Source organism: Protopterus annectens, chromosome 11.part0, assembly GCF_019279795.1.
Source record: "Protopterus annectens isolate FY-2018-M chromosome 11.part0, PAN1.0, whole genome shotgun sequence".
NCBI classification, from domain to species: Eukaryota; Metazoa; Chordata; order Ceratodontiformes; family Protopteridae; genus Protopterus; species Protopterus annectens.
Window position 1 is genome coordinate 342,871,515 of NC_056745.1, and position 25,453 is coordinate 342,896,967.

The following is a 25,453-nucleotide window of genomic DNA, read 5'->3' on the forward strand; positions in this document are numbered from 1 at the left end:
GGTGCATTGTCATGGAATGCGACTTTTAAGGGAAGAGAAGTTTACCGCTGCTCATGCTGTCTGTTTTCAATGTGTAACTGTTTTGCTTAGTAAATGGCCATCAGTGTTTGTGCTATAGAGTTTCAAAGCAGTATAAGTATACAGCAGGTAGCATGCTTGCCTTTGGTGCAGAAGGCTATGGGTGCTAATCACACACTATGTAGATGGCTTGCTGATACTGCAGTGCATATTAAGGGGGGTGTTGCACTTCTGCTTTGGATGAGCTGTTAAACTTATGCCATGTCTGTCTGTGTTAATGGTAGGTGCTGTGAGATTATTTACATCCACCTAAACTATCAAAAATAGTATGGGGAAGTCCCCCAATGCCCTGGCCAAATTTCCTATGGTAGTATAAATACCACCAAGGGTCTCCCATGAAAAGATGTTACTAGCTTAGTAGGACTAACCTGGTCAACAAAAGATATTTAAATTAAACGTTTTAAATTAAATCCACATCACTGCTTTCATTTCAAAAGTAAATAAAATAGTATGTATACTGACAATTTTAAGCAGTGTTTATGGTAACTGGGGGGGAGACAACTAATGTGACATCAGAATGGATGTGGTAGGGGGGCCCTGGTCCATTCCCCTGCCTAGGTCACTGTTTGACCATGATCCGGCTCTCATGCCAGTTTTGCTTGATGTTTCCCGAGATCCTTGATCTCCCCCTGCCTTAGTGAACAAAAAGACAGTATCCCATCTGATTTCATTTGAAACAGCTAACCCCTATACTTGGGTGTGTACTTGAACCTGTGGCTTTCCTCTTGTCCTGTGTTATCTGCTGGGATGGCCCTAGTCTGCCTCCCATAGGTCCAGCTATACCTATGTGCAGGGCTGGTGTCCCTCCTATGATGTGTCAACTTGCTAGCTAGGAAACTGTCCCTTTTCCATCATCTCCTCAGCACTGTTATACTCCCAGTCCACCACCCAAATCCTCATGTCCTCAGGTGTAGTGACAAGGGCTTGCTTCCCTTTCCAAAATACCTGGAAGCATTTCAAATGTGGTGACCTTACATTCACCACCCATGTGTAAAAATAAGTGCTGATTTTTGCAGTTTATTCAGTCATACGTTCATATGCATTGGTTTACCCATGAGTAAAGGTGTTAAAGACTTCACTCACTGCCCTTGATCAAGCTTGTGCTGGACACACATAGTCTCAAAGGCTTTTATAGGACAATTAAAATGATTCTTCTCCTTATATTGAGAAAATGCTTCCTACTGACCTGGGCTTTCTCAATGTGATTTTGCCCTTCTCGTGACCCATGCCCTTCTGGTGTGGGAAGATCATCATCTTTTCATGTTCTCATTGATTTTCTCTCTCCTCTTATTTCAGTTTCTGCACTTGCTCTGCTGTCTTGATTTCTACATGCTTCAGTGCTAGTTACATGCTGTTCAGTGCTAGTCACAGAAATTCCAAATGGACTGTAAATTCCTCTTTGGATGGAACTGACTCTCCTTGTTCAGTCTTCTGAAGATTCGCACTGTGCACAGAGTTGCCATCATCACCTATCCGGACATATTAGCCTGCTGCAGTCCCCTGTCTTTACATTCCTTTGTGAGCTGAGCTACTGACATTTTAACACACTTCTCAGCAGAACCCTTGTTCTACTTGTTCAGAAACTAAGCTGACTAATAAAGAAAATAATTGCTGTGCACAACTAGACCTCTGTATATTTTAGCTTGTAGTCACAACAGTTAATACACATGCCTTTGGTAACAAAGCTATTATAGGCTGATTCATTTCACCTCTAATGAATCCCACCACTGCTGACCAAATGTGAAGGCAAGTTGGTACCTGGCATCAAATGTGGAGCTGGGCTGTAACCATTCCCGCCAACGGATGAATTAATAGGAAGAAAGGGAACACAAATCTATTCCAATAACTAGTTTACAAAGTACAATCAGTCTTCCATTGCATAAAGAGAATATGCACTGCTGTCCTGGATATGGGTGTCCAACCTCAATACCCATAATGAACTGCACACAGGTCACTTATAATTCTGAGTCTCTCACTACTTTGTTTCTATGGTAACTACTACCTTTCAAACAAAGTATTATTTTCACAACCCCCCTCACACACACACACACACACACACAAACATACACACAATTCCAAGGAAAGGCTAACAGAATTCTTCAATTCCCCACAGCTTTCTTCCTTGCCTAGTAGTATTGCCACTACTCTGAAAGAATCCAGAGATTTCCAGTTACTGGTTGAACTAAAATCAAGCCAAGTATTAAATGCACCAATTAATATTTCTTTCACTGGTCCTAGCTCTAAGTAGTCTTATTAAAAGGCATGTTCAATAAAGAATAATAAATAACCATGTAAATAATGGTTACCGTCTTCTCAGGCAAACAGAACTGCATATATTCTTTTGTTGCTTGCTTGCTCCCTCTCCCCATAGCTGAGAATCAGTTGCCACCAGCTTCACTCCTCATTCACCAGGTCTACCAGATGCACCTTGGCCACACCTGGGCTCAGTCCAACCCATGCCTGGGATAAGTGATGAAATTGAGGATACACGTGCAGCATCATACTTCTGTTGATGAGTGTGCCCTAACCCCCTTACACCATGTGCTATCCTTGAGTGTTCTCCAGTTGCTGTCTGTGGGAGGTGCATGTGTGCTTCCTCGCATGCACAACCTACCTACCATGTGGAATACCACCTGCAGTGTGGAGGTCACTTGGCTCTTAATGCTGCTATTTGTGTAAGCCTAGGCAACCTACATCCCACCTGAGGCAAGTAAGCATCAGTCATTCAATCCCATCCACCCCCATCCAGTCTCTCTGCCATCCATGCCGCTAGTTGAATTTATGTCACATGAGATGCAGTAAGGTCTTTACCTCTCTGTGCCATGTGCATAAGTGTTTTTCTAATAAATAAATACCAGCCATTAGAGCATAAATGTAAATAAATGCACTGTAAATAATAAAGAAAATAGAAATACAGAGTGAAATATATGTAGGGTAGCACATAAAAGGAAAATTAACAAAGGTAATAAAATAGCTAGGATGTATACATAAAAAATAAGCTGTAGATTAACAGATATCTGAGTTCCTTTGCTAGCTTACTACTGGAGTACAGTTCCTAAACAAACAGCTAGCACTTACAATTAATTCCACACAGACTAGACAAGCTAGCAATAAGTCCTCATAGCATACCATTATACAGTATGTTTTCTCCCAGTTGTCATTGTCTACGACATCATCATCCTTTTGCTGTGGAAATGCATCGAAAAATCAGTTGTCTTACTCATCCTGACAACTACCAAGGTTTGTCAAAACATGTCAACATTTGATTTCCTATAAACACTGAATCCCAGTTGTATCTTAAAGATAAGTGCTTGTAGCAATTATATCCCACTTATCTTTCATCCTTGTTTGTTGTATTAACAGGAGGTTACTGAGCACATTCCCTGCTGTTTGACATTCAGGATAAACAAACTATGAATTTCCAATATTGAAAGTAGTCCCTGCCTTTAAACATGAGAGGAGAGAAAAAAATAAAACAAAAACTGTTTCAGTTAGCCTGGCATTATCACAATTGCTTTTCTTTTAGCTTGGCATTATTCCTGGCTTCACATTTGTAGAACAAGGGATAATTGCATCTTCATAATTTAGTTTATTACTGTAATATTGATAATACAGATTAACCTATACAAAGTATACACAGTGGGATTCCAAAACTATGGGTAGCACTGTGGAAGGCCTTTGGTCTCCTGCAACAGTACCCTGAATCTAATTTTTAGGTATTTCCCAGTGGAGCAGGCTTTACTTTCTCCACACACCTCAGCAGGATTACTGCATCATATATGACAACAATATTCTACTTTAATGAACTCTATTACCTTTACATGCCATACTCCAATGCCTACTAATTCTGACATGTAACCCCTGACTTCCCCTTATGTTGCGCATCCTTGAAGCTCAAGCTGTATGTAACACCTGTATGAAGGTGTTATAGAACAAGTACTGTAACATCTGCAGTAATATGGCTGAGAATGTACATATAGGATGCTGTATGTGTGTCCCCATCTACACTTCTTCTGTCAGACAGCTTTAGATTTAGTGTAAATATGGTCGCTGTATTCAAATGGACCAAAACCACAGTGGATGCTACTGCACATGCACACAGACATAACCTGAGACACCAGAATTCATCACAGCAGCCTGTAATGCTCCTCCTGGATTTCAACATTGTTACTGCATGCCATTCCTCCCTCCATCCATCCATCCATAACCACTTTCCCCCATTTTCACACCTGGGGTTGGGGTATCACATCAACAGTGATTATTATCCACAGCCAGTATTCACACTACTGGATGGCTAGCCTTCCCACAACTGTTACTTCATGCCATACAAATGTGTACTCATACCTATTGCCAGTTTAGAGTGCCCAATCCACCTACTGCATGTCTGTGGAATCTTGGAAGAAACTGAAGCATCTGAAGAAAACCCACACAAGCACAAGGAGGTCATGCAGACTGCACTGAGAAGGTACACCAGCCAAAAGTCAAACTTGAAAAGTTCTTGCTGTGAGGTGACAATGCCACACTCTGTACAAGTGTGCCACTCATGTAATGCCTGCAGTAACACTGCCAACATATAGGGAAGCTTTCCTAAATATGTACTTACTTCCAAATGTTCTTAATTCCTAGGAGTACCTAGTTCTGTGCTCACTTCATAATATATAAAACGTTTCAGATCATGGCAGGCAAGAATACATTCACTGACAACATGTAGGTGTATATTTATTAATTCATACCATAGCCTTTTCCTTTCTCAAGCAACAGGCAGATATTTACCACACTAGCAATTTCCTGAGTGTCAATGTAATTAATTCTTTTTGATGAAGTTCCAGTCATATCACTCAGGGGAGTGTCATAATGGCAAAAAAAGACTTGTTTGAAAGTAAATACATGTCATGCTTTTATTAACGTTGAGAGAACAGAATTCAAACAGGTTTTCACAAATTAAACTGGGCACATGGAACATGTTCAGCACATCACTCACTGTATGTAATGACTTCTCCTCTCTTCTCTTCTCTTCTCTCCTCTCCTCTTCTCTTCTCTTCTCTTCTCTTCTCTTCTCTTCTCTTCTCTTCTCTTCTCTTCTCTTCTCTTCTCTTCTCCTCCCCTCTCCTCTTCTCTTCCTCTCTCTTCTCTTCCTTTAGCCCACCAGAATAAATCCTGCTTGGTTCAGCATGAACCATGGTTTTGGCTTGAACAGCTGTTTTTGCATTTAGTATTGTGTCATTACCACACCAGATGGAATGTTTCAGCTTCCCCAGGAATCCAGCAGAGCCCACTGCATCTCCCACTCCCCACATTCCTGGCCATTGATTTCTTCATATCTCTGCATCACATCTGTCATGACCACATTTGAGGCAACTGTGGATAACAAATGTTTTCTAACTTTGAACACCACTGCATCATTAACAAAGAAATCTGCGTTTTATTTTGCACCACTAATTAGTGCTGCATTTATTTTACAACATTAATTAACCCTATTCCTTTTGATGCTCCTGGATTTCGACCACAGCTTAATTTTCTGCAAGCTCAACTATATCAGCCAATACCTGTGCTACATCAAAACATTTAACACCTACCACTTCTGCATCAGTATAACCCCTTCACTTCCAGGCATTTAAAGACCCAGACATAATCATCAATGTGTACTGACTGTTAGTGAAGATATTCACTTGTTTCTCTTTCACTAGCCCAAACTGCTTTGGTCAGGGTCACCAGTACTGTTCTGTGTGCAAAAAGATGTCCTCTTAAGATTTCCCCATGGCCTTGCATAACCATACCACTGCATAATTCACCTTGTTTTCACTTTTATTTATTTATATGCTGTTTACTGCATCAGTCTTGCTGGACAAAGCCCAATTTTAAATGTTAGAAAAAAAGCTTGCTTGATATAAATATAAGGCAATAAAAATTTAAAATATTAACAAGGATAAAGTATAAGAATAATATGTATTTAAATATATATATATATATATATATATACACACACACACACACACACACACACACACACACACACACACACACACACACACACACACACACAGAGATACAGGTAGCTAGGTAAAGGCTCTTAAATAAAGCCTTTGAAGTCATCTAAACCTCTAATTGAAATAGAATGTTTTTATAAGGCTGCAAATAACAAGTGACTAGGAAATCTATGTGTAGTCTTGCAGTTTTTTTTTTGGGGAGGGTTGGCATCTGGTCTGAGAGCTCTGTTTGGTTCATACCAAGGGTTAAGTTTACATACACCTGCACAGTGAACTGATTTGATGTAGTCTTTTGTTCATAAAGTCCTTCGGTTCATGCAGAACTGTATTTTTGAAGTTAATGGAGTTTATCTTATACAGGTTATATAGTGATGTTACAATCACAGGTCTGATGCATTTGACAATGCCTTATTGATCAGCTGCTACACTTACGTTTGGTTTGGACTCTAAATTATCTTCTCATAGGGTCTTGTCCCACCAAATTGACCACTGAATGGATTCATTTAATTTAGTAAAGTCTAGAATAATATTTTGATTTAGAAAGTTCATTACTTTCCTCATCTGTTTCAAAGTTTTGGGTCACAACATATCCACGATTGCTGCTCTTCTTTCTATAGACATTGTTTGCTGCACTAGCAATCATATTTCCAGAAAACAGACTCCTGTTTGTTTAAGATAAACTTTGCAAATGCTGGGTTTTAAATGTCTCTATAATTAAAGCATCAAGAACACAATTTAAAACCACTAATTGTCTCTTAAATGTCTTAGCAGCAATAAGAATATTTTCCATTTATTGTAAAAAAAATACCACCATATCCTTCTACATTATCTCTACCTATGCCTTTCAACTCTCAATGATGAGTGTTGTGCTGTTGTGAAACTCCTGGAGGAAGAGACTCTGGGCATATTGTTTGCCCATTATTTTAAAGACAAATGTGTCCTTTGACCACTCATATAGCAATAAATGGTGAAACCATTATCTGCAAAAATAAATATAATAATCTTGTGGTCTGGAGAAAAGACAACATGCCACAGCTGTATAAATCTTTGGAATAAATTATTAAAATATGTGTTATAAAGTAACTGTTACAACCTATCAAGCTTCCTCCATGGCCATATTGATTAATTTGTTATTGAGATAATTTCATTGATGACCACTTTCTACATCAAGTCTGCAATGGTTTCTTTTTTGGGTTCTGACTGAATTAAATGTATTGGGCAAAGATAGTGTAGATCTCCCACTATCACAAAAGAAATAATATGAGCTCTCCTAGTGGCTGACTCATCTTTACCAACATTTCTAGAGATTTAGTAGCAAAAGATCCATATGTCCAAATTTGTAGCTCACGTGAAAGAGTTTTCAGTGCTACTACACAAGCTGATTGGAAAAAGATAATGCGCTATTCCTCTTTATTTCCATTTATAGGAAACCTATCAGTGCTCTTGGTACTTGTAAGATGTATTATCTTAAAATGGTCCCTTCTTTTTAGGGGTAAACCCAGAATCATAATGACAAGGGTATTCCTTAACTTCTAAAACTTGTTCTGTTGTGTGACCATACATGTCCTTCATACCTTCCATAATTAATGTCTTGTTAGTAACTGAAAGGGATAAATCAGTAACAGATGCATCACTTTGCTAAGATAATATGATGATCATCTCTTTCTTGAATGTGACTGTTGAAGCTTCAATTATTTCTCAGTGGCCAATAACTCAATTCAAGACATATCCTCTAACTTTTGTGTGCAGGGTTATGAAGATGGTGACACTACATCCTCAGGTCTCTTTGGGGTATAATCATTATTCCTCTGTTTGGGAACTGTCCAGTTTTCAGCCTAATGACCTATTATCCACCAATTAGAATACCTCCCTACTCTTCTCTGACACCACTCTTTGCATTGTTTACATTCATAACTTTCTTCTTTACAGTTCCTCTGCACCACTAAAGATACACTATCTGTGTATGACCTCTTGTCTTAAATCTGTCTCTTCACATCATTGACCACTGTAGAAATGTTTGACACAGTGAGATCTCTTTGTCTAAGATCTTCTTATGTTGTTGACCAAGACCTTCCTACAACAACTGGATGAAGCAACACAACTTTATTTGGTTTTGACAAGCTACTGTCTGCTCAGTAATCTTTCCATTTTTGATATGAATGCATTAGTGGTATTATTCCTTCTTCTTCTTCTCCACTCTTAACAGAAGGCTTCATCCTTCTCAGGTTTATCTTTAATCCTTCTGGCCAACGAAGTTCTTTTATACTCAAAAGCAGAGTCGGATCACAGTCAAATGGGGCCATAGGCAGGGTAAGTTCCTCCCACAGCCATTCCAGTATTTGATTACTTGGTTCTCTCTCCACAGTTACCATAAAGTGTCCAAACCTGTCAGTGTGCACACTATTTTCTTCTTTACTTTTACCATGATTGCACATATTTGAATTTAAGTTAAAACTTTCTTTTTCAAAATTTATAGCACAAACTCTGAATTTAAGTTAAAACTTTCTTTTTCAAAATTTATAGCACAAACTCTGAAATAATTCTTTTTTAACTTTTAAACTGTAGCAAACCAATTGCTACAATGTAGTAAACAGTTGCTACAATTTAGAACACACACTTCCGCGGTGGTGCAGCGGTAGTGTTGTTGCCTTACAGCAAGAGGTTCTCCCGTTCGATTCTCGGCTGGAGTGCGGGGAGTGCCTTCTGTGTGGAGTCTGCATGTCCTCCCTGCTGTTGGGTGGGCATTCAAAAGACATGCGTAAATGGGCCTGCCTTCGTTGAAGGTTGAATGTCAAGTTGGCACCTTGGCATTTGTGAAAATCTACTGCCAATCATTAGTGGACCAGAGTTCCGCTGTGGCAACCCCTAACCCCTAACCCCTAAAAGCTGAAAGACAACAACAACAGAGCATGAGAGTGCTCAGGTTTGACCACAAATGCAATACTGGCTTTTAAAAGCTGATATTGCATTAAAGAGAGATCAGGATTGGCTGATCATGCCCCTCTCCCCAACAATTTGCACCCAGAGAAGTTGCCCCGTTTGGCCTGCCCTAGTTATACTATTGTCAATATGCACAATCTCTTCAGAAGTAAAAAGCCATGTGAATAATTCCACATTAAAAAGAACTGCAACTAATGAAGAGATTGCTGCTGGCAAACAACTTTGCACTTCATTGCTTCATCTTCAAATTCAGTGCCTACAGCCCTTGAAGACTACATCGCCTATGTTAGATTGAAAAAAAAATGTTCTGCTGGTGATATGCATTAGGGAATGGCTGGCAAACCAAGAACAGCTTCATAGTTACTAGGAAGACACACTCAGGAGTGCAGCACCCCATCATGCATGATAGTGTTAGCAATCAATCTACCTGGTGTAGGAGGAGAACCCACAACCTTCTGTATTAAAAGCAATAGCGCTACCTGTTGCATCACTGACACTGGACTACACAACTCTGAAGCTCTGTGACTGACATTGACTGACTGTAATCCTCAAGTGATTTACAAAAGCAAGCAAAAAATAAAATTAAATGAGACCTGGCAGTTGGTGTGGAGGTTTAAGATGCTTGCTAATGGTTAAAGTTCAGGATTTTACTCTGAGCAAAGTCACCTAATTAGACAACTGCTCTAACTGGGGCATTACACACACACACACACACACACACACACACACACACACACACACACACACACACACACACACACACACACACACACACATCTATCACAATGCACTCAAAATGTGTTCTGGTTTGGTTTGTGGCTGGCTGCTGTATTGCACACAGCATGCAAAAGACAATCTGCACTCATTGGACACAACTTGTGTCTTCTTTCTCACACACAACAAAACTGTGCACTTGCACTTACTGAACACTTACTTGCTCTTTCTTCTCTTTTCATATCCTTACATGAACTTATATTGGAACTGACTTACTAAAATCTATGGCTATGGCACCAATCATTTCTCTGTGTTAACCCTGTCTGCAATATGTTAACTTCATTGAGGGATTCAGTCATTGCTCAAATTTTGCAATAGTTATTGAACTTGGTTAGCCATAGGCCATCCAAGTTTGCCCGGACTTTAGAGAAATAAATTCTGAACAGCAAGGGGCTGGTCTTTTGGTAGAAGTGAAATCACCCACTTTGACAGTATGTGTCCTGTCAATAAGCCAGTTGGCTACCCATCTGGTAATGTAGGGGTTAATTCACATTTGGGGGAGTTTCTCTATAATACCTGAGTAGGGGATTGTGGCAAATGCTTTGGCTAGGTCAAGATAGACAGTATGCACTGTCTTTCCCTTGTCCAGGGCCTTGGTGACTTTCTTGAAGAAGTCAACCATTTAACAGGCATGATCTACCTTTAATGAATCCGAACTGGGTAGGGTCCAAAGTTTGGAGATTACCTATGTCCTTGTTAGTAAGGTCCATAATGATTTTTCCATGACCTTGCAGATGAGTCTAGTCAAGCTTATGAGCTTATAATTCCCAGGGTCGGTTGATAGCTCCCCGCTGTGCAGAGGGATTACTGTTGCTGTCCTCCATTCTGCCAGAACATAGTCAGTTCACAGGCTATGATTAAGCAGGGATCCAAGTGGGCCTGCTAAGTCATGTTTTAAGTTGTTTAAAAAACAACCTGGGATGATGTCTGGTCTCATTGATACCGTGTTTTTGGCTTTGGAGAGTGCCAAGATGACTTGCTGTCTTGAGATAGTAGGATTAGGAATGGTGGCAGGTACACTTTGGGGGATGAGTGGAGGGGACAGAGGGGTGAAGTTTGCTTCAAATCTGTCAGCTATCAGGTTGAATATTACCTCTGGTTGAGTATGGGTGGTGCTATCCACAACCATTTCAGTGCAAAGCTGGGTATTTCCTTTTAGATTTCAGATGTAGTTAAAGAATAACTTGTGATTATCATTTGCTAGGGAGGCTATTTTTGCTTTGTAATTAACTTTGGAGGGCTTGACAAGATCTCTAAGTTATTTATTTAAGCCAGAGAGGGATTTCTTTATCTGTTAAGCCAGTGCCATCTTGTTCTTAGACACAAGTTTCTTTCTCTTGTTGTATAGCCTGTTTATATTAGGATCCACTAGAGTGGCCTGTTGTTTTGGCAAGACTTAATTATAATCCAGTCAGGTACAGCCAGTTTAAGTGCATCTACATGATATTGGTGTATACCTCTGCATAGGAGTCCATGTTATCTGTATTCAAGAGGACTTTGAAACTTCTTATACCATCACTTAACTGAAGATAGTTTGTTCTTGAAAAATGATTGTGTTTTTGAGCTTGATGGGGTATCTGATCTTATAAGTACAAATAAGGAAACTGATTCATGGTCTGATCTTACTAGTGAGGACATCAGATGGGGTGGGGTGCTCTCCCATGTTAAAGAGAACTATGAACAGGACATTTCAGCCTCTTGTGGGTGTGCTGACTAGCTGTTCCATAGTATTTGCAATAACAGAGTCCAAGAACCTCTGAGTCAGTATGTTTGTGGTCATGTATGTTTCCCAGCTGATGGTAGGATAATTAAAATCACCCATGAGTAAGGTGTTGGGCTGTATGGCAAGTGACTCCAATAAGTCCAGGTATGCAGTATGCTTTTCCTGTTTCAAGGTGGGGGATCTATAGCTAGCTATGATGCTCTAGGGGATTTTTCCTATAGTTAATTAGACATGGAGTAGCTCAAGAGGGAAATAATGTTTGACCATTCTCAAGGTGTAATTATCCTTAATGAAGATGGATACACCTTCTCCTCTGGTTCTTTCATGCTCAGTTTGTGGTATGTTCATATGGTAGGCATTGCAGCCCTGCACAGCTAGGCTAATTTCCAAGCCTTTGAAACATGTCTCAGCGATTGCACAGATGTCAGCATCTTTTAAAATGAGGAGTGCTTCCAGGTGCATGCAGTTTCTTGTTTAGATTCCTAGTATTACATAGCAGTACCTTGAGTTTATCTAGAGATGAGTTTGTTATGTTGGGAGGTTGGCAACTATGACACTGCCTAAGAAAGGCACAATAGAGGTGGCTACCTTTACCAGTATCCTAAAGCCTAGAGGAAACAGATGCAGATCATCTCTGGCAAAGCAGTGTTGCTGTCGACCATGCCTTCCCAGGCTGACAGATACTGGATCCCTTGGACTGACACCAGAAGCTAAGCCAATTATTAAAGTCAGTCATTTTTTTTTGAATTGTGGAATCATCCTTGGAGAAGGCAGAATGCTTGTAAATGAAAAACCAAAGTGAGCAGGAGATACGTAACAGAAAACAGTTTAATGTTGTTAGCGCTTTCGGAAATAGACTGTGCTTTTCCTTCTTCAGACAAAAAACACTCACATTCAAATGTTTTTAAAGAAAAAATCTAGTGTCAATTAATTAATTACATGAAATGCAAATCAAGATTTAAAGTGAAAGACCCAATTGCTTAAAATCTTCCAAAGAGTTACAATCAAAGAAAGTTGCATAAAATCTAGCTAAGCAACCCTTAGTTTGCAAAAATTCATAACAGCCTACATACATACATTTTGGATACAAATCTAAAATAACAATCACTTTATGATTAATATGGTTATTACTAAAATAGCCAAAAAATCTAAAATAATTATTTAAAAACAAGAATATATAACAATAACAAAGGGAAACTATCAATAAATATAATTGTCATGTCAGTCATGTCTCTCTTCATATAGTCCAGTGAGGTACATCTCACGTCAGTCACCCCCACATGGACTATGATGGGATGATACTGGTACTTGTGGGTGAGTGACCTGAGTGTTTGAATGACTTGACAGATCCTGGCACCTGCCAGGCAGCTAACTGTAACCTGCTCCTTATCCAGCCTGGTGAGGGGAACATCTGTGTATCTCAAAATGGAGTCACCTATGAACAATGCATTTGGTTTTGTGGTGTTACGTTTTATAAGCTTTTTGTTGAGACACTGGTGTATGTGTTATTATGTGTTGTGGTTGTTTTTTGCATTGCTTTGTGTGTAAGTGCTTTCCAATTGGGAGGCCTCTGATCTTTTGGTAAGTTATTAGTGAATACCTCTGCATATTTGGGTTTCTGTGTCATGTCTTTATTTAGTGTGGTAAGTGTGTCTGTATACTGACAGCCTGTTTGGCATTCAATTTGTCCTTATGTGAGAGTCTTGCCTCCAATTTCATAGTGTAATTACATCTCTCACATAAAGTATTTGTTTGTTTCAGGATTAAGTAGTTGTCAGTATACATGAACAATTTGCTACATTGCCTCAGGATGCCCATGTCTATCAGGATGCTTTCCCACCATGAAACAGGAAAAGCATACCGCATACCTGGACTTACTGGAGTCACTTGTCATACAATCCAACACCTTACACACGGTCTGCCCATCCACGATAGCAGGCTCTTACTGTATGTTTTATTAGGGAAGGGAGTGGGTTAATTTGACAGGACTGTGCTGGTAGTGCTGAAACTACAAGAGGGACATATACTTTGTGCAGGCTAAGGTTGATCAATAAGGCAATGCTGCTCAGTGCTCAACTGAGCTGCTCCAAGAGCAGCAGAAAATCTTGGAAGGGTTTCAGTGATAGCTGTTTAGGGAAAAACTGAGCTTCTAGGCTTTTGTGTCTATACAGGGCACTATTAATCACTGCTGAATGAAGACCAAAGGCAAGCTTTAAATATGAGCAAAGAGAAACAAGGTTTAAGCTAACTACCAATCAGGAAAGCACACAATAAGCTTTCCACCAGCAATCCCCAACTGAGACAAGTTAGATCAGCACACTTCTACCACAAGGGTGCAAAAAGACCATCTTAATGTAGAATAGCCAGTTTGGAGCCCAAGTGTAACAGATTCAATATCATACAGTGCAATTAACTGCTTAAAGTAGAAGCAGACAGTACCTTTTTTTGAAACTGCTGAAGTACAGTCACAGTATATAAGAGAAGTGTAAAAACAATAATTTTTGTGTGTGTTTCCCAGATCAGATAGACCAGAAAAACACCTACTGCCCCTAGATGAATAATCCTAATCCTCCTAATGTAAAAGCACAGTAAAGGAGTGTCTAGAGTGAAATGCTACCACAACCAAACTTAAAAGATACAACATGCTACCAAAAACATTCTTAAAGATACATATATAGCAATATACTTTAAACAGCTTATAAAAGTGTGATTTTTCAATAAAAGTACTGCAGTTTGTATAAATGAGCCAAGAGCCACTCAATTGTACAGAATTTATAAAGGCACTAAAAGCAAGATAAACTGATTAATAAGCACTCCAGCCACTAAAACTAAATGCAGAAATCTCAAGTGTTTCCCCAACCTAAATGGACCAGGCTATCTCCTGGTGCACTAAATGGAAAATCCACTGATTTCTTGATGAAAAACCAAGAGCTTACTAGAGTGTAAGAATACACTACTTTATCCAACAGCTAGTTAGATAATGAATTCAGATCAAGTAAATCGGTAGAACAGACAATGCGAGGCAAAATGTACTTTTTCAATCTAAGCACAACAAAAGGCAAATAAATACTAAGTGTTTTTAATATTTCGCACAGATAAGATACATGGTTTCATTCTAGATGCACAAACATGATTGTTACCAGTTGGAAGTGGAAGGGTTTATCAGTTGTTGAGAACAGCATGAAACAAAATAATGCATTAAACCATTTTCCTTTTTCTTAAAACATCACATTTCAGATTTGAAAGCATCAAATTTCAGAATTTATATAGATTTATTCTCAGCAATTGTGAAAATATATTGTGTCCAAATGGCATACATACCATCTGAACATACAGACAGGCAGATAAAGCCATGATTTTGCTAGTTGGTAACTTTTATTGTAGTACAGAAAAGGCTGAAACAATGATTGCTTAAATAAGGCCACTATTTTACCTCCTAAGGGGCAGTGACCTCATGTATGAGGAGAGTTCTCCTGTATGGACTATGTAACTAATATGAAAATTTCTATTTTAAATACTTTAGGTAAAATTCATAAAGGTTACAGGGAGGTGAACACAAGGTGTACACCTCATGGTAACATTTTGGTATTCAGAAAGAGCCTTATCATGGTGCATTTGCACAAAGACATGCAACACCATGTCAGGCTGTCTCTGCAGCCATGCTACAATGCTAATGAAAAAGTCAGGGTGAGAGGCATATACTAATTAGCCACGTGTTCTTCCCAAGGAACTGCTTCTGTGATGGCATCTATGTGCCAAGCGATTCATAGAATAGCTCAGCCATGTAAATTAGCATGGCTGCTTCTTGTACCTTGTGGTTTTGGCTTTATTCATCCACAGCAAAAGAGGTAAGTGTTAGGAAGTTTATTGTTAAGGCAGTTTTAGGAGGCATGTGCATGAGTGTTTGTGAGGGGCTGCATGTGTGAGTGTATGCGTGAGAGTATGTAGTAGTCAGGTGGTAATTTGTGTGTGTGTGTGTGTGTGTGTGTGTGTGTGTGTGTGTGTGTGTGTGTGTGTGTATGTCTGTGTTTGTGTGTGTGTGTGCACATTTATGTGTGTGCATGTATGTGTGTGTGTGTGTGTGTGTGTGTGTGTGTGTGTGTGTGTTGTCTGTGTGTGCTTGCACATGTATGTGTGAGTCTGTGTGTGTGAATGCACAACTGTGTTTGTTTGTGTGTGTGTGTGTGTGTGTGTGTGTGTGTGTGTGTGTGTGTGTGTGTGTGTGTGTGTGTGTGTGTGTGTGCAATTATGTGGGCTGAGGTGAATGTCATATTTCTACATGCCCCTAGACTAATGAGCAGAGCTTACAATATTAGGTGGCGGATTCACTAGCCACCAAGATATCTTTAAATGTGTGTCTAATTGGAACTTAACCAGAAAAGAGATCAAGGGTTGAAGGGATCAGTAGCCACCAGGAATGACTCATTTAATTAGGCCTGACTGGCACTTAAAAGGAATAGGCATCGGAGAGTGAAAGGAAATCTAGACACTAGGGATAAGTAGCATTCCTTAAAAGGCACCAAAAGGCTCAAGCCCTACACTCTCCCACCTTGTACCAAGGATTATTAGTCCTCTGTACCTCCACTAGACACCAGGGATAAAATTTGAAAAGACATAATGAAAAAAGAAATTATAAAGGGATTTGAACTGTGCATCCATGACACACAAAACTCTTACATTAACACACTGCACTAACTGAGAAATTAGTACAGTTAGCTTTTTAAACATATATTGAAGATATTGGACATTATGCAATGCCTGCAACATGTTGTGATGTATGAGGAAAAGGTACAGAAAACATTAAGCATAATTCTAAACCTCCTCATGTAAAAGGAGGGAGTTGCTAGGATAACAGACTTTGCCATAGCATTCATTAACAGAAGGATAGGAAACATAAAATGTGAAAAGCTAGCATTACTGGCAAACTGTATTCATAAGTGAATTACCAGGGCAGAGGAAAGTAGACAACATGAACATTCAGATAACACAGGCACAGGTATATGTGTGTGTGTGTGTGTGTGTGTGTGTGTGTGTGTGTGTGTGTGTGTGTGTGTGTGTGTGTGTGTGTGTGTGTGTGTGTTTGTGTGTGTTTAAATGTTTATGTGTGGAGGAGTAAATGAGTGGGGCCCCTGCTTACACAATGTGGCCACCAGCACTGTTAACTTCCACAGGAAGTGCTGATCTCACTCTGCATTAATTAACTCTGATTCAGAGACATGCAATTTAGGTAATACTGAGATCTTTCCTCGTTGCGGCTATTGTGTCTCTAAATCACAAATTGCATCATTATGAAGAAAAGGGCCTTAGTAATTTGAGTAGTTTAATAGGTTGCACACTCACCATTAGTGCACAAAACTGTGGGTTCTATCCTCACATCAGTAGGTGGATTAAGGAATGGTGAGCACTGCTGAGCCCCTAGTCCTGCAGATGGGATGCTAAAACCAACCCCTATCTGCTGAGTTGGTGGTAGCTCTGGTGGATGTAAAAGACCCTATGGCACTTATAAGAAAGACTTGGAGAAATTCCCCAGTTCCTGGCCAAATTTCACCATGTAAGAGGGATTATTACCTTGATTCTTCCTTGAAAAGAGGCCATTAGCCTAGTGGGACTAACCTGGTCAACAAAGTGTAAATAAATATAATTTTATTTATTTATTTATTTTTTACTATTTGTTGATAGGGTAGGTGAGCTGTCTATTGACCATTTTCAGCTATAACCTCCCTGATGTATAACTTACTGATAGGAACAAATCATCTGCTTTAATCCCACTTTTAGGATTTTTTTAATCTTTAGCTTTTTTTCTATTACATGATACTCTGAAAGAAGTTATATTAAAATCCCCTATCATGCTATTTAGGTTCAAAGGTGTGTACTACGCTAACTGCCCTGGAGCCTATATAAGCCTAGCCCAAGAAGATTCCCTGGCAACATGCCACCCAAAGTTAGTTCCCAGTGCCCCTGTCAAGCAAGTCCACTGAAGTGATCCCTGTGGTGAACTTCCTATTGCCCATCCACTCATCACGATTTCTCTTAAAGAGGGCCAGTGAAGTGCTCTGCTTGACATGAATGGGAAGTTTGTTCCAGAGTATGGGAAGTCTCTGGGTTAGGAACTTGTCCCTCCAGCATGTTCTGTTCATTGTGGTAATGAGGTTTAGGTCCCTTGAGCATGTGGTACGAAAGGATTGGGATTTCTTTAGGTGTAGCATATCTAGCAGCTCTGGGTCAGACATGGCTTTGTAGGTCAAGCAGAGATCGCCTTAAGTAGGTGATAAGAGACAGAGTATAGCTGGAGTTTTTTTTAAGTCTGTCCATATACAGCATGTGTCTAAGGCCTAAGATCCTCTTAGTGAGGTATTCTTGTGGCTTTTCCAATTGTTGTAGGTGTCTAGTGAGGTACATACCAAATGGAACGTTGTATTCTATAATAGGACTAATGAGGGATGAGTAGAGAGGGATTATGACCTCTTTCTTCCTGCATGAGAAACCTTTTGTAATAAGATGTGCCACATAGAAGGACTTTCTGACTACAGTGGCAATGTGGTTATCAAAGGAGAGGTTGCTGTCAACCTGTGTCCCCAGGTCTCTTATCACACCTTCGGTGTTTAGTTGACTACTGCCTATGTGGTAGTTCATGGGCAACAAATATTTCCCAAAGGGAATGACAATGCACTTTTTGGCATTGAGCTTAAGGCCATGGTTCTGGCACCAGTCATTGGTGTCAGTGAGGCCTTTTTATAGAATGTCTACATCAGTTGGAGAATCAATAATGGCTCCCAGTTTGATCATCTGTGAACTTGGTCAGCCAGAGTCCCTTTGTCTTGGCTTGAACTTCAGAGAAGTAGATACTAAACAGGAGAAGACCTAGGACTGATCTCTCTGGGACACCACTTGTAACTGGTCGGTAGTCAGATTTAGAGTCCGCTTCTTTCACAGTGTGGGTTTTATCAGTGAGCCAGTTGGCAACCCATCTTATGACATTTTGTCACATTTCTGGCATTCTGACATATCTGTTGTTAATTTCCTGTCAGGGATCTTTCTACACAACACAGAATGTCAAAACTGTCCTCTAACTCTACCCGCCTTCTATTGGAGAGGTGCAGTTACTTTAATATAGAGCTGTGAACATATATTTCGTTTGTGTTCTGTAATACACTAATTTTGACAAAGAGTGTCAAACCATTTGTCATTATAATCATAAAACAGCCAGTCATTTAGTTTTGTTCAGTGTCCACACACATAAGTAGAAATTCACAAATCCCAACTTCAGGCTCTCAGTCACTGGTAGTGAAAAAAGTGAAAGAATGTAAATCCCCTTATTTATGTAAATTGGATCACATCATACTGCTGCAGGAAGTTTACGACATAGAAAAATATCTTAAAAAGAGGAGCTCATCCCTTTCTTCTATTGCAGGACCTTGACCTAAGATATTTTTATTATTAAATGTACTAAAGCTAGACAAGAAGACTTACTGCAAGTGGTTATAACACATCATATTAAAACATTTCACTTATGTTTCCACATCCCCTGACCTTAATATAGCAGCAAGCTTCACAATGGAATTTTACACCAATTTAGAAAAAATGCATAGAGCTAACAGTCCCGCAAGAACCAAGTATCATGTGAAGTTCAAAAACAAACCTTTGTGGATATCTAGTGCCATAAATAAACTATAAAACATAAGAAATAAACTCATTAAATTGGTCAGCAGATCCAACTCACTCTTCTCAAGGATAATACTAATATCTTTACAAAAAATGAAGAAAACCATCACGTCCACTAAAGTAAACCATGAACTTTGGCTGGCCTTTGAAGCCAAAGTTAAGAATTAATCATTCTTTAGCAATGTTAAGAAACTAAAAACAGCACATTGCATTGATCTGTGAGTTAGTGAAGTAGACTAGATCACTGTATTGTTTATGAATTATTTCCCATTCAAGACTCTGAATTTTCAACCTTCATTTGCCTACTACATGAGCTTGAGCAAGTCACTTAAACAGACAATGCCTTGGGAATTAAGAATTTGGTCTAGGCTATTTAATGGTGTCCTTGTCTGCATGCCTTGAAAATACCTATGAATGTATTCATAATGATGCTTTTTATTGTGGATTCATTTTCCATAGTTTCATAACACACAGATCTTAAAAACAGCCATGATGTCCATAAACATTACAGTGATTGCAAAGTGTCCCAGATATCATCCAAATCAAAAAGTAAAAAGGTCACACAGACAAACCACTTATAAAAAAGACTGCAAGAAAGACCCAGCCAAACTGGACTCTTAACTGCATAATACCTTAAATCTCCTGTAATGTAGGCCCATGGGATATATGTAAATGACTCCTTAAGGACATACCAGTGTCTCAGCTACATAGCTTCTGAATACCCATGAATTTTTACTTTCTATGTCTTTACTGGTTCATTCAGGACAATAATGCTAAACCCCACTAGCTGTAGACAAGTTATGTTCATAGGTTCATAGGTAGGTACTAGGCCATTGGCCCTAGGGCCTATATAAGCCTAGCCAAAAAGGTACCCTGGCTTTTGCCACCCAAGAAAATTATTTTCCTGTGCTCCTGTCGAGCAGAGCCACAGAGGTGATCCCTGGGGTGAATTTCCTATTTCCCATCCAATCATCAAGATTTTTCTTGAAGAGTACTAATGAGGAGCTTTGTTTGATATAGATAGGTAGTTTGTTCCAGAGTATGGGAAGTCTCTGGGACAGGAATCTATCCCTCCAGCATGTTCTGTTTATTTTAGTGACAAGGTTTAGGTCTCTAGAGCATGTAGCTCAGAGGGATTGGGATTTCTTTAAGGGGAGCATGTCCAACAGCTCTGGGTTTGACATAGCTTTGAATACTAGGCAGAGATCACCTCTGAGTAGACGATATGTGATGGAGTAAAGCTGGAGTATTTTTAGATGGTCTGCGTAGGGCATCTGTTTGAGGCTGGTAATCCTCTTTGTGAGGTATTTCTGCAGCCTTTCCAGTTGTTGCAGATGTCTTGTGAGCTACATACCAAAAGGGGCATTGTACTCTATAATAGGTCTAATGAGTGATGAGTAGAGGGGAACAATTACCTCTTTTTTCCTGGATGAGAAACCTTTTGTGATGAGGTATGCCATGTAGAAGGATTTCCTGACTACTGTGTTGATGTGATTATCAAAGGAGAGACTACTGTTCACCTGTGTCCCAAGGTCTCTTATCACACTTTCAGTGTTAAGTAGACTAACACCTATGTGGTAGTTCATGAGTACAGAGTTTTTACCAAACGGGATGACAATGCACTTTTTGGCATTGAGCTTGATACCATGGCTTTGACACCAGGCATCTGTCTCCATGAGGCCCTTTAGCAGGATGTCCATATCGTTAGGAGTTTTGATTATGGCTCCTAGTTTGCAGTCATCTGTGAACTTCATAAGCCAAAGACTTTTTGTGTTAGCCTGTACTTCAGAAAAGTAGATAACAAACAGGAGAGGACCCAGGACTGAACCCTGTGGTACTCCACTTGTCACTGGTCTGAAGTCAGATTTGGAGTCTGCTACTTTCACAGTGTGGGTTCTGTCAGTGAGCCAGTTGGCAACCCATCTTCTGACATAGGGATTTATACCTAGTTTAGTGAGTTTATCTATAATTCCAGAATGGGGGATGGTGTCAATAGCCTTGGTGAGATCTAGATAGGCTGTGTGAACCACCTCACCCTCATCTACGGCTTTGGTGACTGCTTCAAAGAAGTTTATCAGGTTTAGGAGACATGATCTGCCTTTTATAAACCCGAACTGGGTGGGGTCCAGTTTGGAGATTACCATTGTCTTTGTTTATAAGATCCATGAGGATACATTCCATGGCCTTGCAGACCAGGCTCATTAGGCTAATGGGGCGGTAGTTCGCAGAGTCCATGGTGGCTTCCCCTTTGTGGAGTGGCATAACCATTCCTGTGCACAATTCAGTGGGCACAAAGCCTGAGGTGAGGCTATGACTGAACATGGTGCTTAGGTAGGGTGCCAGTTCATTCTGCAGTTTGTGTAGAACGCAGCCTGGGATGTTGTCAGGTCCCATGGATGCTGTGTTCTTGGCTTTGGAGAATGTGTTTTTTTACCTGTGTAGCCGTGATTACAGCAGCTTTGCATTCTTCCGGTATAGAGATGGGCCCTTAAGGGGGTGAGTGGGGGGTGGGGGTAAAGTTAGCACTGAAACTATCTGACAGGATGTTGGAAATATCAGTTGGTACTGTATATTTAGTGCCATTGTGCTGTAACTCAGAGCAGATCTGAGTGTTGCCACTGAGATTCTTGACATAGCTATAGAATGCTTTGTGGTTGTCTTTAGAATCAGTGGCAATTTTGTTTTCGTAACTACCTTTGGAGGATTTTATGAGGGATCTCAGCTTCTTACTGAGGACGACCAGGAAGTTCTTCCAATCATGGGATTTTACTCTTTTTTGCAACAGTTTCTTTCTTCTGTTGTAGAGTTTGTTTATGGCAGGGGACCACCAGATTGGCTTCCTTTTTTTGGAGGATAGCATCTTGGTTCTGTTAGGGATAGCATGATCCATGCACTCGTGTAAGTGCTTATAAAGTGCATTTGTGTAGGATTCAGCAGTCATATCTCTATTGTCCATCCACATGGGTGTCATGAAGTTTGCCACTTCTGTCTTAAGAAGCGTGAAGTTGGCTTTGGAGAAATTCTTTTACTGTGGTTTTCCTAATGGGGGTTGGAGGTGGGATGTGGATGTCTAGGGTGATTAGCTTGAGATCGGATCTGACCAATGAGGAATTGACCTCTGGTGTGAAACACCAGTCACCCATGTTGGTAATGACCCAGGTCTAAGATATTGCTGCCTCTGGTGGGGGTGTGGACAAGCTGATCCAAGGCACTGGAATTTATGAATTTCAGAAAACGTTGAGCAAAGAGTTGGTACATGAGTAGTTTTCCCAGTTAATAGTGGGGTAGTTGAAATCACCCATTATTAGGGTGTTGAGTTGTACCCTAATATTTTCCAGTGTATCAAGAAATGAGCAGTGGGCATCCTGGGGCATGGTGGAGGATCTGCAGCAAGTTAAAATTTGGATTGTGGTCTTGCCCAGAGTTAGTTGCACTTGGATAATCTCAGATGCATTATGCTGAGCAACTAGCCTGGAAGTGTGGATATCCTTAATGAATATGGACACCCCTCCGCCTTTAGTGTTTTGGTCCAGGTTAGGTGGCTGAAAGGTGTGGTATGAACTATAGCCTGGTAATGCAGGGGTGCTCTCTGTATCCTTGAACCCGGTCTCTGTCACTGCACAGATGTCGATGTTCTCCATTTTAAGGAGTGCCTCAAGTGAATGCATTTTGAGGTTTAGACTTCTAGCATTAAGTAGCATTACCCTCAGATTTTGCTTGCTTGTACCTGTTAAGGTGGTGAATTTGTCATTAGAACCTTGCCTAAAAAAGGCACTATATGGGTGGCAAGAGCCTTAGCCAGTATCCGGAATCCCAAGGGCGACAGGTGCAGGCCATCTCTGGCAAATCATCGTGGTCTGTCGATCATGTCATCCCAGGCAGACAGATACTGGATCTCCTTAGAATGACACCAGAAGCTTAGCCAGTTGTTGAAGTAAATCATTTGTCCTTCTACTGTGATATCATTCTGGCTGATGGCAGGATGCTACTCAGGGCTAGGGTCATACCTACCTGGGCTACAAGATCGGAGAGCTCCTCCATGTCTCTTTTCATGTAGTCCTTGGAGGTAAGTCTCAGGTCATTCACACCAACATGGACAATGATAGAGTCATATTTGTACTTGTTGTGGAGTGACCTGAGTGCATGCATTATGTGGTGGATTCTGGCACCCGAAAGGCAGTTGACAGTAACTTTCTGCTTGTTTAGCCTGGTGAGTGGAACATCATGAATGATAATTGCAGGGTTTTCTGTAGTGAGGAAGTATGATTACACTAATTAAAACACAAAAACGTTCACAAGCATAAGTAGAAATTTTAAGTGATGTGTGGTGTGTGTGTGTGTGTGTGTGTGTGTGTGTGTGTGTGTGTGTGTGTGTGTGCGTGTGTGCGTGTGTGTGCATGTGCGTGTGTGTGTGTGTGTGTGCATGTGTGTGTGTGTGTGTGTGTGTGTGTGTGTGTGTGTGTGTGTGTGTGTGTGTGTGTGTGTGTGTGTGTGTGTGTGTGTGTGTGTGTGTTGGGACAAGAGGAAATGCCCAGGAAATTGCCCAGTAATACAGGTAGAATTGCAAAGTCTTCTTGGTAAAATAGTACACCCTGTTGTTCTAGTGCCTAACTTAATACATGATGTGATGCTTGGCCAATAATGTCCCCAATTTAAAGAGTTATAGCATTTATGAGAGGAATGTTCAGCTTGATATGCTATCAAAATATACATAGTCAGCAAACTAAAGGGCTAGAGTCAAATGACACAAAAGGAACTAAGATTTGTTGCTTAGTAAAACAGCAAAATAAGCCTGATATTAAGTCTTATCAAAATAAACCAGATGTTAAGATGCAAAACGGAGTCAGTAAAAAAAAAAAACTGACAGGGAGGTTGATTCTTAACAAGACATCAATAGTTAAACTAATAACTGAAATCAGTATGAAGACTGGCATGGAAGATTCATCTTTAATGGAATTAAAAAAGTCAATGTAGAAACTGACAGGGATGAGCCCATTGTTAAAAATACACAAAGAGATGTGGGTACAGCAACTGTGGAAGAGGTGGGTAACTTTCACATTGAAGAAGAAGTGAAATGAGAACCTGAATACTGTTTCAATATTGTGACTGTTGCAAAAAAAGCAGACAGCCAGTGAAGAACAGAACTAGGACTCGGAATGAAAAAGCTATCAAAAACTGCAAGATAGTAAGAGATACTACTAATACTTCTGATGGAGGAAAATTATTTTCATGAGTTGCCTTTTACAAGGATTGACAAAGATCAAAGGGAAAAGCCTTTATCTTCATTTGTAGAAGAGGTAATTGCTTCCATTTCTTATCAGAATACTGATGAAAATAATACTGACTTGGCTGACCTCCAAATATGTCATGTCAACTTTAAGACATTGGAAAGATGATAGGCTGAGTAGAGCTAGAAAGACAATACACTGTAGATGGGGATCCAAAGGAAAAAATGCCACATTTCACTCCCATGCTTTTAGCTAAGAAATAATTATTTGTCTTACAATGTAACCAAAGATTGAGAACAGATATTTAGCCTGTTATTAGTTCCAGTGCCTTTTGAACACTTTTAATGAAGTTGGCTCATATTCACATTTTGGGTGGTCATTTCAGAATGAATAAAAAGTTAGGATTTTAGCTGGAGTTTACTGGCCTGAAAAAGAGAAAGAATTTTTCAACAGCATGCCCAAGGAGTCAAAGAGCAGCATTCAATCCTAAGTTTTAAGAACCCTTAAATACCTTTACACATCACGAGTGTCCTATTTGAATACATAACAATCAATGCACGTTGTGGGCTCAGTTATATAAACAAGCAAGAGTTACCTGTGTATCATAGCAATTAATGATTATGCTTAAAGACTCCTGAGACAGTGCCCCTTTGAAGATTCAATAGAGTCTTTATACCAGGTGTTTCTAGGGTAAGAGCTCCTGAAGAAATACTTACTGACCAAGGCACCTCATTCATTTCCAGTATAATTCATGAACTCTGTCAGTTCTGTAAATCAGCTAAAGATAACTGTGTAGCACTCTCATACAGATGTGCTAGTTGAACATTTTAATAAACCTTTAAAGATCATGTTAAGGAAAGATTTAGAAATTAATGGGAGAAACTGGGACCAAGTGCTTCCATACATTCTCTTTACTTTAAGGTGAATACCCTAAACCTCAAATGAATTTATATAATTTGAAATTCTGTATGGCAGACATCACAAAACTTGCTATATATAACATAAGAAACATAAGAGGAAGAAAACACCCCTTATAAAAGTGTGGTGTGTCATTTTCAGGC